This window comes from Cebus imitator, unplaced genomic scaffold (genome assembly GCF_001604975.1).
Source record: "Cebus imitator isolate Cc_AM_T3 unplaced genomic scaffold, Cebus_imitator-1.0 Scaffold229, whole genome shotgun sequence".
Taxonomy (NCBI): domain Eukaryota; kingdom Metazoa; phylum Chordata; class Mammalia; order Primates; family Cebidae; genus Cebus; species Cebus imitator.
In genome coordinates, this window is record NW_016107544.1 from 2,768,106 (window position 1) to 2,782,941 (window position 14,836).

The following is a 14,836-nucleotide window of genomic DNA, read 5'->3' on the forward strand; positions in this document are numbered from 1 at the left end:
AAAGATCAACAAAATAGGCAGACCACTAGCCAGACTAATAAAAAAGAAAAGAGAGAAGAATCAAATACATGCAATAAAAAATGATAAAGGGGATATCACCACTGATTCCGCAGAAATACAAACTACCATCAGAGATTACTACAAAGTAATCTCTGATGCACAAAAACCAGTAAAGTAAGCTCTATGCACATAAACCAGTAAACCTGGAAGAAATGGATAAATTCCTGGACACTTGTACTCTACCAAGACTAAACCGGGAAGAAGTTGAAACCCTAAACAGACCAACAACAAGGTCTGATGTTGAGGCGGCAATCAGCTTACCAACCAAAAAAAGTCCAGGTCCAGAGGGGTTCACAGCCAAATTCTACCAGGCATACAAGGAGGAGCTGGTTCCATTCATTCTGAAACTATGCCAAACAATACAAAAAGAGGGAATCCACCCTAACTCATTCTGTGAGACCCACATCATCCTGATACCAAAACCAGGCAGAGACTCAACAAGAAAAGAAAACTTCAGGCCAATATCCATGATGAACATCGACTCAAAAATCTTCAATAAAATACTGGCAAACCGAATGCAACAGCACATCAAAAAGCTTACTCATCACGATCAAGTAGGCTTCATCCCAGGGATGCAAGGCTGGTTCAACATACGCAAGCCTATAAACATAATCAATCATATAAACAGAACCAAAGACAAAAATCACATGACTATCTCAATAGATGCAGAGAAGGCCTTTGACAAAATTCAACAGCCCTTCATGCTAAAAACTCTCAATAAACTAGATATCAACGGAATGTATCATAAAATAATAATAGCTATTTATGACAAAACTACATCCAATATCATACTGAACAGGCAAAAGCTGGAAGAATTCCCTTTGAAATCTGGCACTAGACAAGGAGGCCCTCTCTCACCACTCCTATTCAATATAGTATTGGAAGTTCTAGCCAGAGCAATCAGGCAAGAAAAAAAAATAAAGTGTATTCAATTAGGAAAGGAGGAAGTCAAGTAGTCTCTATTTGCAGACAACATGGTTGTATATTTAGAAGGCCCACTGTCTCAGCCCAAAATCTCCTGAAACTGATAAGCAACTTCAGCAAAGTCTCAGGGTACAAAATCAATGTGCAGAAATCACAAGCATTCCTATATACCAAGAACAGACTTAAAGAGAGCCAAATTAAGAATGAACTAGGGAGGCTGAGGTGGGAGGATCACTTGAGCCCAGGAGTTTGAGGCTGCAGTGAATTATAATCATGTCTGCGAAAAGCTACTGTTCTCCAGCCTGGGCAACAGAGTAAAACTTTGTCTCTAAAGAAAAAAAAAGCTAAAAATAAAATCAATGATAGAATCTAAACTCTTATTATGACTACATATCCATGTTTCTATCTCCCCCAGTACCAATGTCCCTGGAGAAAAGTGCTGTGTTCTACTTGTTTTCTGATCCCCAGTACTGAGTACAATGGTTTGAATATGGAAGTTGTTCAGTATATTTTGCCTCATTAATGAAGTGAATAAATGACAGAATAGAATAATCCATTAAATCGCCATCTATCAAAATTCAAATTTAATGCAGTTAGATTCCTTTAACTTTATACTCATGTCTATGATAGCAGCATGAATGGCAGCTTGAAAAGCTACAAAGCCTTTCTCCCAGAATACTGCACCTTCACACTTCATTTTTCATTCACTGCTTGACAATGAGCTTTAGAAGAACACACCCTTTATTATGGAATAATACAATCTTGGCTACAGGAAAAAAACAAAATTTCAAATGTTTCAAAATGCAAAGTCCATGATAACATAGTGGATGGTAAGTCTTCTCAGTTGAGATTTGCAGAGTATACCCAAAGAGAATATAGCAGAATTACTTTACGAATTTTTTTTTTTTTTTTCTGAGAAGCAGTCTCACTCCATCACCAGGCACCAGGCTACAGTGCAGTGGCATGATCTCGGCTCACTGCAACCTCTGCCTTCCAGGTTCAAGCAATTCTCCTGCCTCAGCTTCCCGAGTAGTTGGGACTACAGGTGCGCACCACCACGCCCAGCTAATTTTTGTATTTTTTAGTAGAGACGGGGTTTCACCATGTTGGCCAGGATGGTTTCAATCTCTTGACCTCATGATCCGCCTGCCTTGGCCTCCCAAAATGCTGGGATTACAGGTGTGAGCTGCCACGCCCCGCATCAAATGTTTTTAAGTCCGGTTCTCATGGAGTTTTCATTATATTTTATAATTCTTTCCATTAGTCAAGAATTCTCTTCTTGAGCTTGGTTGGCTCTTCTGTTGCTTATGTCAAGAAAGCACTAAACTTTAAGAAAATGGGAGCAAAAGAGTAAGATCATTTTGTTCAGGTGTTTTTTAGGCGTAACTTAGAAATAATAGTAAATATATTTTTTAATAAAACAATGTACTTAAGTACATAAGTTTCATTTAATAAATATGCATATCCTTTATGTTCAGAAATTAAAGGTATATGTTGTGGTTTTATATGTTTGTGTAGTTGCACCTCTGCAATCAGGTATGTCCCCTGTGGCTACTCTTATGATAGCAACAAAAATATATATTTTTTCTTCTATAAAAGTTACCTGAATGGTCTCTGTGCTCTTTCATCATGGAGATTCTATGTCCCCAAGAAAACTTCAAATGATATGAGAAGGTATCATCAGTTTACATGACCATTATTTCTTTCAACCTGACATTGTCTGTGTCTATAGTGACATTGTGTAGAGGTGCTACAATTTGTCTTCTGATTGTTTCTTAAATTTTGGATTCCCTGCCTGATTTTTACTTTGGCCCTGAACTTCTATACCTATGCCTTCATGAGATTCAAATGGGCTCAGAAGTTAAGAATTGTTATCTCTGCTGTATAAAGATGTGTCTTTATTTTTCAAGTATTTCTGCATTTGAATTCTTTAAAAATGCCTCTAGTAGGACATAAAGCAATAATACATATTTTAATTTGGAAAAATAAATTTTAATTGATAAAACAGCAAAGCCCAGAATTTGAAAAAAAAAAAATCTAGCTTGTTAATTTGAATACACATATGCACAGTATTAAATAATGAAAATAAAGTGTTTATGTTGCCTGAGAAAGTACTTTTTCATCCTCTAAATATGAGAACACATAGACTCCGAATCATACCAACAAGGTCTGTCTCCTCATCCTCCATTTTTTGAAACAGTTCTTGCAGAGAGGAGCCTATGTTTGCTCACCCACGCTCATGCATCTCTTGCTCATTTTGACCTGTTTCCTTTAAAAAGACGGAAAAAGAGGAAGTAAATGTGAAGGTCTGAAGTAGAAAACATTGTGCAATCAAACATAAAAGAAACATTGTTTAACAGCTGTGTCCAGTTGCATGCCTGGAGAAGAAGAAAGCCAAAAGGCTAAAATAAAATATGAGGCAATGTTTAAACTCAATATTGAAAGAAATAAGAATTAAAACAACTATCAGATATCATTTCTCCATCACTGGACTGAGAAAAATCAGAAGAGTGAATAGTGTCAATTGTTGCTAGCTCCTCAACTGTGGGTGTTGTTAAATTGTCTAATGGGGAGAAAGGAACTTTCTGCCCTGCTGTTGGGGGTACAAACTTACCCAGTTACACGTGTGATTCATTACTCATTCATTACTACTTAGAAATATCCTACCATCAGTCAATTCTGCTCCTGTGTATGCAGCCCAAGGAAATTCTCACATGAGTTCATGAGAGGAGCAGTTCAAGGATGTTCTTCATAAGGTAGATTATTGTGGCATGGTGCTATAAAGCAAATTTTTATGGATACAGTCCAAAGGTTGCTATGTAGGATTCAGGCACATTGGATTGGCATACACCCATCCACGTGAGGAGATCTTAAAAATATAGCTCCAGTTCAAAGGAAGAAAGAAAGAAAGAGAAAGGTTGAGCATTAGGTCACAATATCATTGATATCAATTCACGCGATACACATTTTCCAAAAATATCCAAGAACTAAAGGATCACCATTTCTAACGCAATAAAAAGGTTATCTTTGGAAGTGGGAAATAAGAATGGAGTTTGGGTGAAAAGTGGGAATTGGAAATTAAAGAAAATAAGTAATCAAAACAAGATGGGAGCTTTGTTTGAATCAATTATTTTGTTTGCCACAAACTTAAGAGATTGTTTAACTTTTACCCAGGAAGTCATGTCTAGCCACCAAAAAATAATTACAGGCTGCGCACAGTGGCTTACGCCTGTAATCTCAGCACTTTGGGAGGCTGAGCCAGGAGGATCGCTTGAAGCCAGGAGTTAGAGACTGGCCTGGGCAACAAAGTGAGACCCCATCTTTATTTTTTAAAAAATCAAAAAATTAGCTAGGCATGGTGCCTGTAGTTCCAGCTACCAGCTACTTGGGAGGCCAAGGCAAAAGATTGCTTGAACCCAGCAAGATTGAGGCTGCAGTGAGCCATGACCATGCTACTGTACTCCAGCCTGGGTGACAGAGTAAGACCCTGTCTCAAAAAAAATAGAAAAAATTATAACACATACTAGAAGGCAAAAAAAAAAGAACACTATAAGGAGAGGAAGTGTTAGAATCAGACTCAGATATGGCAGAAATGTTGCAATTATTAGACTAGGAATTTGAAGCAACTATGATTAAAATACTAAGGGCTTCAATGGATAAAGTAGACAACATGTAAAATGCAGGGCGGCGGGGGGCAGGGGGGAAACCCACATCTGTTTCTCTGCATAAAACACTTCTGATAACAAGTGTGTGGGTTTTTTCTGCCAAGAAATTCTTCACTTCTCTGTGGACACCAATTGGGTGACTTAAAATTCAATTCACTTCAATTCTGACACTGTCTACTTGGAGTTACAGCAGATCCCACAGATTAAAGACTCAGTCCCAAAAGACTGCCTTCCACTGCAGATGCCAGTCACAAACCTGGGTCTTCTGTACTTCTGACTGATTGGCTATATATTAGGGGTTCCCACAATCCACTCCTTGGGTTTGATAATTTGCTAGAGTGGCTCACAGAACCCAGAAAAACTCTACTTGCTATTACGAGTTTATTACAAAGTTTAAAACTCAGGAACAGCCAAATAAAAAATATGCATAGGGCAAGGTATATAGGCCAGGACGCCGAGCTTCCATTAACTCTGGGGGTACCACCTTCTCAGCACCTTGATATGTTCACCAACCCAGAAGTTACCCAGACTCCTTCAGTTAGGGTTTTTGTGAAGGCTTCATTACATGGGCATGATTAATAAAATCATTGGCCATTGGTGATTAATTTGAACTCCAGCTCCTCTCCTCTCCCTGCACATCTGGGAATTGAGGGGGCCGAAACCTTCTAATCACATGGTCGATTCCCAGGCAGCCAGAACTATCCTGAAACAATCTAGGGGATTTCAGCCATCAGACCTCACATTAACACAAAAACACTCCCCTCACTTCATACATTCCTGGTCTTAGAAGCTCTGTGTCAGGAACAGGGACCAAATATCACAGCAAACACTGTTCCCATCACCCCTATGACTCAGGAAATTACAAAAATTTCAGGAGCTTTGTGCCAAAACTAGCGGTCAGAGACAAAATATACACTTATTATAATGTTGCATCATGCAAGAACAGACGAACAAGGCAAGCAGTGAGATAAAAATTCTAAGAGAGAACCAAAAATAAATGCCTAATACTAAAAAAATGCTATCACAGAAGTGAAGAATGCCTTTGATCTTTGATAAGCTTATTAGTAGACTACACATAGCTGAGAAAAAAATCCCAAACTGAAAAGAAAACAAAAAAGACTGAAAAAAAAACCAGAGCAGAATATTTAAGAACTGTGAGGCAATTAAAAATGTGTAACATATGCCTAATGGGCATACCAAAAAGAAAGAAAGGAGCAGAAGAAATATTTTTAAACAGTAATGACTGATAATTTCTCCAGATTATAGCTAGACACCAGACCATAGATTCAGGAAGTTCAGAGAGCACCAAGCAGAATATTTGCTCAAACAACTGCACCAAGAAATATCATTTTCAAATTACAGATAATCAAAGATAAAGAAAAAAATTCTTAAAGAAGGCAGAGGAAGAAAACATCTTTGCTATAGAGGAGTAAAAATAAGAACTTTGTCTAATTTTTATTCAGAAATCATGCAAACAAGAAGAGAATAAAGTATTTAACGTGTTGAGAGAAAAAAAATAACCAAATTAGAATTCTACTCTTAGTAGAATTTACTCTGCAGTATTTATTCACAAAAGGTGAAAGAGAAGTACTTTCTCAGACAAACAAAAAATGAGGGAATTTGTTGCCAGTAGACCTGCCTGCAAAATATGTGTCAAGTTATTTCAAAAGAAATAAAATGATATGTCACAAATTTAGATGTAAGGCTGGGCACAGTTCATGCCTGCAATTATAGCACTTTGGGAGGCTGAGGTGAGAGGATGGCTTGAGCCCAGAAGTTCAAGACCAGCCTGGGCAACATAGGGAGACCCTGTCTCTACAAAAACAAAATTATTTAAATTAGTGAGGCATGACGGCTTATGCCTGAGGCCCCAGCTGCTCAGGAGGCTGAGGTATAACGGATCACTTGGGCCTGACAGATGGAGGCTGCAGTGAACTCTGATGGAAACTCTGCACTCCAGCCTGGACAAAAGAGTGAAACCCTGTCACAAAAAAAAAAAAAATTTGGTCTACATGAAGAAAGAAAAAGCATCAGAGAAAGAAAGGATAAGTGAATGTATAATAAAAACATTTTCTTATTTTTAATTAATCTGTAACATAATCGAAAATATTAGCAATGTATTCAATTGTGTATACTTATGTGTATATACGTATATAAATGCCACATATATGATATATATATTACATTCATATATAATGTTCATGTATGCTTATCTATAAGTGAAATGAAGGACAGTAATGATATGACAGAGCTTGCAGGTACTTAAACAGATACCTTATTCTACCTTATTCTAATATTACATTATTGAAATCAATATAGGGATAATTATTTGTAGGAGCCAATGGCGCTCTGCCATTTTCAGTGAGAGACAATCACCCATGCCTGCCTGCTTATGGGCTCAGCCTTGGCCTTAAGGGTAATCCACACAAGGGCCCAGGCTTACAGAGAGAGAGATTAGCCTTCAGGCTTGCACACAGATCCCCTAGTCAGCCAGACTTTCACTTTCTAAAACATGGGCCAAGGCTTTAATAAGATTTTTTTTTTTTTGAGACGGAGTTTCTCTCGTTACCCAGGCTGGAGTGCAATGGCGCGATCTCGGCTTACTGGAACCTCCGTCTCCTGGGTTCAAGCAATTCTCCTGCTTCAGCCTCCCGAGTAGCTGGGACTACAGGTGTGCACCACCATGCCCAGCTAATTTTTGTGTTTTTAGTAGAGACAGGGTTTCACCCTGTTGACCAGGATGGTCTCCATCTCTTGATCTCGTGATCCACCCGCCTCGGCCTCCCAAAGAGCTGGGATTACAGGCGTGAGCCACCGCCCCCGGCCAATAAGTCTTTATAGAATTGTTTGCAGAGAACAAAGAATTCAGGACACGTCTGTAGTAGGTACAGGTATGTCTGTACCTACTACAACATAGTGAAGGTAACTTATTTCAGATATGACAATTTCAGTGTGGTAGTGTGGGTATAATCTAATTATTTATACTCTTACATGTTAGCACAGCTCAAAAGCTATAGCCAGCTATTTGCGTTTGTGGGTTCTGCACTTGTGGATTCAACCAACTGCCAGTAGAAAATACTCGGAAAAAAAGGATGGCTGGGTTTATACCGAACATGTAGAAGTTTTGTTTTTCTTGTCATTATTCCTGAAACAATAAAGTATAACAATTACTTAGAATTTACATTGCATTAGGTATTGTAAATAAGCTAGAGATGATTTAAAGTACACGGGATAGTATAGGTAGGTTAAATGCAAATACGACAACTTTTTACATAATGGTGTATATATAAGGCAGAATAACAAAAATGCTCTGAAAGTTATAGAGCTTTTATCACCATGAACTGTTTTAACTGATAAAGAAAATATAAGACCTAATCTTAGCTCACAGAACCCAATATTCTAGGATGGGAAACTCACCCAAAAATTGATTCAAAGGTAGTAGTAGTTCAAGAGTTGATACAATGGAGCACAAGGCCAGTTGACTAACAAGACCTGTGTGTTTCACGTCAATGGTATCCTCTTTTGGTGCTATATTGAACAGCGGTGGCAATCATAAGGTTTCTATTGTCCTTTCAATGGGTTTACTGATGAGGGTGCTCCTGGATCCTAGGTTCATGGTCCATCCTACCATAATTGTGATAGGAGCAAATATGCTGACCCCTTCTGGTATTCAAGAGACAGCTCAAGTGGGAAGATAATTAATTCAAGTCATCCCCAAGGGGGTAGTGCCGGAGATGGAGCCTATCTATGGTCTATTGCAGGGAATATTGTGCTGTTACTGAAGTTTGAAAGCCAAGGTGTATTAGACTGTTCTCACATTGCTAATAAAGACATACCTGAGGGCGAGCAGCTCACACTTGTAATCCCAGCACTTTGAGAGGCCAAGGCAGGCGAATCACAAGGCCAGGAGTTCAAGACCAGCCTGGCCAACATGGTGAAACCCCGTCTCTACTAAAAATACAAAAAATTAGCTACCTGGGAGGCTGAGGCAGAAGAATCACTTGAGCCCAGGAGGCAGAGGTTGCAGTGAGCCAAGATCACTCCACTGTACTCCAGCCCAGGCAACAGTGCAAGACTCTGTCTCAAAAAAATAAATAAATAAAATAAAAAAGCACATACCTGAGACTGGGTAATTCATAAAGGAAAGAGATTTAATTGACTCACAGTTCTACATGGCTGGGGAGGCCACACAATCATAGCTGAAGGCAAATGAGGAGCAAAGTTAATGTTTTACATGGCAGCAGGCAAGAGAACTTGTGTAGGGGAACCCCCCTTTATAATACCATCAGATCTCATGAAACTTGTTCACTATCAACCTGCCTCCATGATTGAGCTACCTCCTCCTGGGTCCCTCCCATGTCACATGGGGATTATGGGAATTAGAATTCAAGATGAGAAGGGGGTGGGGACGGAGCAAAACCATATCACAAGGCAGAGTTGAAATGAATGTGATAGGCAGAATAAGGTCCCATTCTAATCCTGGAATTTGTGACTATGTTACAGTACATAACAAAGGGGAATCAAGGCAGTAGATGGAATTAAGTTTGCTAATCAGCTGAGTTTGAAATAGGGAGATCATCCTGGATTATCTGGGCAGACCACTTGTAATCTCAAGGGTCCTAAAAAGTAAAACAGGAAGGCAGACAGAGAGATTAGAGTAAGGTGGTGGAAGAAGGATTCAATCTGCTGCTGCTGGTTGTGAAGATGGAGGAAGAAGACCATGAACCAAAGAATACAAGAAGCCTCTAGAAGCTATACAGGGTAAGAAAACAGATTCTCCCCTACAGCCTCCAGAAAGAGACACAGCCTGGCCGACCCCTTGATGTTAACCCAGTGAGACCTGCATCACACTTCTGACTTCCAAAGCTGTAAGATGATAACTCTGTTTTGTTCTAAATCATTATTAAGTTTGTGGTGTTTTTTTTTTTTTGTTTGTTTGTTTTTTGTTTGTTTGTTTTTGTTTTTTTTTACAGCAGCAATAGAATGTTAATGTGGGGGCAGAGTGGAGGGAAGGAGTCCAAGAGCCTGAGACCTGAGGACAAGACAGGAAGACATTGCTCGATATTCCTTTTATGACACGCCTCATCAGCAGAACAAAGGAGGGCATGGACTTACATTTAAAAACTGTGCAAAAGTGACCAAAGAGATTCACCAGTGATGCAGATGAGCTCCTGATAATTATGCCATCAGAGCAGGCTGTGATAGCCTGGAAATCCTGACTCAACCAAACTGCAACATTTCCAACTAAGAATCAATGCTGTGATCAAACTCCTTGACTACTCTTCTTTCTTTCTGTGAGTTAATGATGTGCTAGAAAATATTTATGAATAAAAACAATTACATAATCTCATTGTCATGAATGTGGTTATTTGTCTCTGAGCATTAAAACTGATTTTTTTCCCTACTGAATGCTTTGGTGTAAATATCAGAGAAAAAATATACCACCCACCATAATAACACAAAACTTAGCTTAAATTGTTCTAAATAGGAAATTGTATAATTTAGAACTTAAAAATTGGTTATAAAAAGTCAATCATTTCCTGGTCAGATAAAATTCCTGTTATTCACAGAACAAATTTTTCTAATTTGTTACACTGGGCAACAAATTAGATCAAAATTTTTATATAGTTAGTATAATAAACAAGATCAATAAAAATATTTCCCTAAGTTTTCTTGATGAAAATATTCTCAAGCCAGTTAAAAACAATTCAAAACTCAGAAAATTGTGCATCCTGCAATGCTTACAATTCCTCTGGCAGTAAAATTAAAAATGAACAAAGAAGAGTAAGTAATTCAAATAACTTTGGAAACAATTCATAACTGTAAAGAAGCAACATAACGTTACATTTCTTGGATTTATTCAATAGTCTTTTAGATAATGTATGCTATTTGTCCAAATATGTTTTATGTATGGGGTAAAAATACAAATTCTTAGTTCTTTAATTGGTTATTTAGTCATATAAAATAAAATAAATTATTTGAAAAGTCAAAATGACTCATTAATAACTTACTGCATTTGATGGTTTCTACCTGAATGTCTGGCATTCCTATTTATAGTCTTATGTTATATTTCTACATGCAAAATAACCACAGTTTCAGAGGCTAACTTACTCTCAGGAAAGTTGGAGGAAAAATCTAGAAACACAGTTTATCCATGGGTCTCTGCATGTTCTGGAGAAGAATTCACATTCCTTTTGGGTCACAACTACATCATGCTTTTAATTTCATGTTCATTGTGAATAGTTCTGTTTTATACTGATTTCTGAGGAGAATTTGGTTTCAGTTCAGCTAGGCTGCCAAAATATCTTCTGCTCACATGGTGATTTCTTTGCTGTTTTCCATTTCTTTGTCTCCTGCTTGTTACTCGGGAGGGAGTTTGTAGTTGCAGATGGTTGGCTGGACACATCAAAACATTAGGAGCTATCAAACCAAGGAGAATCTAGCCTTTCTCAATCGGTCTTTTCATATAAGGCCCTAATGGGATAGTTGACCCCAACACAAATGATTTAAACAGAGATAAGAAGCCAACCCAGAGAAGAGTAAAGTGGAGCAAAGTGGAAAATACATAAATATATATAACATATATATTTACAAATATAGATATATAAATTTAAAGTATATTTATATATTATATATTAAAATATATAATATTTATATATTATATATTTATATATAAATATATTTAAATTTTTATATCTATATTTATAAATATATCTATATAAGTTATATATATATATATTTTTAATGACAAGTAAATACATACAAATTGGGTTAGAAACTACTTCAAAACCTTCTACATCTTCTTAAAACCTGAATCCAGAAATACAGCAGTAAAGCAATGTAATTTTTTTCAGGTTAACAAAGGAAACTGAGTTTTCATCTGCATCTCAGTTTCATTGTGTGAATACTAACTGTAGCATCTTTCATGAAAGTGAAAACAGGAGAATCTTTACAGAAATGTCACATAACAATTATCTATGCTCCCAAGGCCTGCAGGTTTGTCATTTCTGCAACAGTTCCCATGAAACAAACTACTTTCTCCACCAGTAACTACTGAACTTTAGTATATTCTACTTTCCAGCATTGTTAGAGAAACATTTTTAACTGGTAATAGCTGCCATTCTGTCTATTTTTGAGCATCTTGTGTAAGTAGAAGGCAAGTCTATTCCAAAATTCTTATAATTCATGGATTTTATCTTTGGCTGAACAAGACAGTGGGAAAGACTACTGTCTTTCTGCTTACAGCCAGTAAGTGTGTTAAATTCTTCTGTTCTGTAATTACTTCCTAAACACACAGCTGAAAGGGAAACAATAAATGCATGCAATTCTTAAATCAACCTCTTATCTGTGTCCCATGGACCATGATAACTAAATGAAATCTTCCTTACCCATTTCCCATTCTCTTAATATTTATTCAATTATATTTATCCTTTTTCTAATTATATGAGATCCAGAAGTTGCTCAGCAAGCAGTCTGTGGAAATAGGCTGAACTCATGAATCCATGAGACTGACTGTCAAACTTTAAAAAAAGACTTCTGATTGTTTCTGTATGTCTACAGAAAAGGTTGTAGGTTGGATGGCTGTATTTTCTGCAGAAAACACAAAATTATCACGTTTAATACATTTAATAATATCACCAACATTTTGTGCCAGAGAATACAATTTAGAAATTTTTTTCAGTAACTTGTTTCCTAGAACTTTGTACCTAGGTTAGAGCTTATGAGTTCTGGCCCTAGTCAACTTTGACTTTTGATTCTAAATTCTGTTTTCAATATATTTCCTTCAATATACCACACTGCAATCTCTGTGACACTATAACAGAGCAAGCTCCCTCTTGTTGTTCTTTTTAAAAATATTTTCTATATTTATTTACTTTTTCTTTTCTTTTTTATTTTTTATTTTTTTGAGATGTAGTCTCACTCTGTCGCCTAGGCCGGAGTGCAGTGGTGCAATCTCGGCTCACTGGAACATCTGCCTCCCAGGTTCAAGAGATTCTCCTGCCTCAGCCTCCAGAGTAGCTGGGATTACAGGTGCCTGCCACCATGCCCAGCTAATTTTTTTGTATTTGTAGTAGAGATGGGGTTTCACCATGATTGTCAAGCTGGTCTGGAACTCTTGATCTCAAATGATCTGCTTGTCTCAGCCCCGCAAAGTGCTGGGATTACAGGCATGAGTCACTGTGCCTGACCTATTTACTCTTCTAAAGAAGCTTTTGAATCAGTTTACCAATTCAAAAATAATCCCTTGGGAGTTCAAATATGGAATGGCACTGATTTTATACCATAATGTATATTTTTTAGCAACTACATATAGCATTTATTATGTCTAAGACACATTTAAATATTAAAACATTTATTATGCATAATAATTCCACGAGGTAGGTATTATTCTAATCAGCCCATTTTACGGACCAGAGAGGTAAGGCCAAGGGAGTTATATAACTTGCTCAAATTCACACAGATGGTGAGTAGCAGAAAGTGGTTTAAAATTCAGACCATCTGCAGAGTCTACGAGCTCAAATTACAAATGCTATGCTGTTTCATTTGCATGTCTCTGTTCAATTATTCTTACTTTATGTGCACATATTTAAAAATTTTCCTTGACTTTTGCTTCATTTATTTTGCAGCAATATTCTCCAGTGCCAGAAACCTTATAAATTTCATGTGATGTGTTTTGCACTAGTCTAAAACATTCCTCTTGGAATCCTTGCTAGCTGTTTGTAAGGAGGACTTGTTACCCCAAGACTTATGTGCAGCCCTTCTCAACACTACAAAAACAGAAGAGCTTGATCTGCAAAGAGAGAAGGATGAAGTGATCCAGCTGCCTGATAAAGAAAGGATGTCTGCTTGTTTCCCAGGGGATTTTATCTTCTTGCTTTCCATTCTTCTCTGCCTACATGTGGGTTTTGTTAGATATCCTCCAAACATTTCTCTGTTTCTTAAAAATACAATAAAAAAATTCTACTTGATCTTGTTTTGTGCTTTTTTTTTTGCCTTGAAATATTCTTTGTGTGATATATTCCTGCCCTCCACTTTTATTTTCAATTTTCATTTCTCAGATATATTTTTGACAAACTTCTATTACCTGCCTAAAGCATGTCTCTTGAAATAGTATAATTGCAATTCTCTTTTTACTTTATCTGCAAATCTTCTGCTTTCCATGGACAGGACAGGGAAGGGGTATAAGTCCTCAGGTTACCCAATCCTTTTCCTCCAGTCCTCTTATTTTGTGATCTCTTTAAATTACACTTTCCTGTTATTTCCCATTTCTCCATTTCTATACTGTGTTTTCTCTGTTCCTCTTTTCAAGTTCCCCTTTTCCTTTTTCCCTACCCAACATCTAGAAAGTTCTGGATCAGTATTTTGTTCTACTATTATTACCCTCAAATGTTAACAAACCTATCAGAACCTACACGACTCTGGCAACAAAGAAAATCAGCCTACATCTCTATCCATCTTTCTCCCTCTTCTTCGTGCTCCTTATAGGATAAACCATTAGCATATTTGAACTTAAAACGTTAGCTCTACTCCTTACTCACTGCAATGCAGGGCAAGTAACTTACCCTAGAGCCCCAGTGACTTATCCAGGAAGCTTCAGTTTCCTCATCTGTGAGATCCAGAGGACACAATAATATCTAATAAGGTTGTTTTAGAATTTAGAAATTTAGGATTGGAATGGAGGGGAAATGGTAGGGAATAAAGGAAATAACATATGTAAAGTATTGAGTGTAGTATCTTGCAATGAGGGATGATTCACTAAAGCCTAGAGATTATACTCTCCACAGCCATGTCAAAAGTGGACATTACGGGCATTTGTAAATATTACCAGTCTGATGAATAAAAAATAGTACTATCTTGATAACTTACATATTTTTCTTAGTGGTGTCAAGCATATTTTAATATAATTTTTGGCCATTTGTAAATTTTTTTAACTATAACAAATCTCTTCATTTTCTCCACCTGTTTTTTTTTTGTTACTCTGTTATGCCATTATTGTTTTCTGTTTTTGTTTATGGCTGTGACTGTAAATGTCTTATCTCTCACTTTCAAAATAGCATGTTATAGCTATTGCTTTCTCATCCAGATACGATGATAAAAGCGCTTTTGGTACTCTTAAATTTGAGGTATTTTCTTTTTATTGCAAAGACATTTTAGGGTTTTTTTTTTTTTTTTTTTTTTTTTTTTTT

The 14,836-nt window shown here is 37.0% G+C and overlaps 1 long non-coding RNA gene across 1 annotated transcript in view; it reads left to right on the forward strand.

Annotated features, from left to right (window-relative positions):
• Window positions 1-14,836, forward strand: part of LOC108281673 — an 18,545-nt gene that overhangs the window by 1,542 nt on the left and 2,167 nt on the right. Inside the window, exon 2 of the long non-coding RNA XR_001816068.2 lies at window positions 11,731-11,734. This is a non-coding gene — a long non-coding RNA (uncharacterized LOC108281673). The remainder of the gene's footprint in view (window positions 1-11,730; window positions 11,735-14,836) is intronic.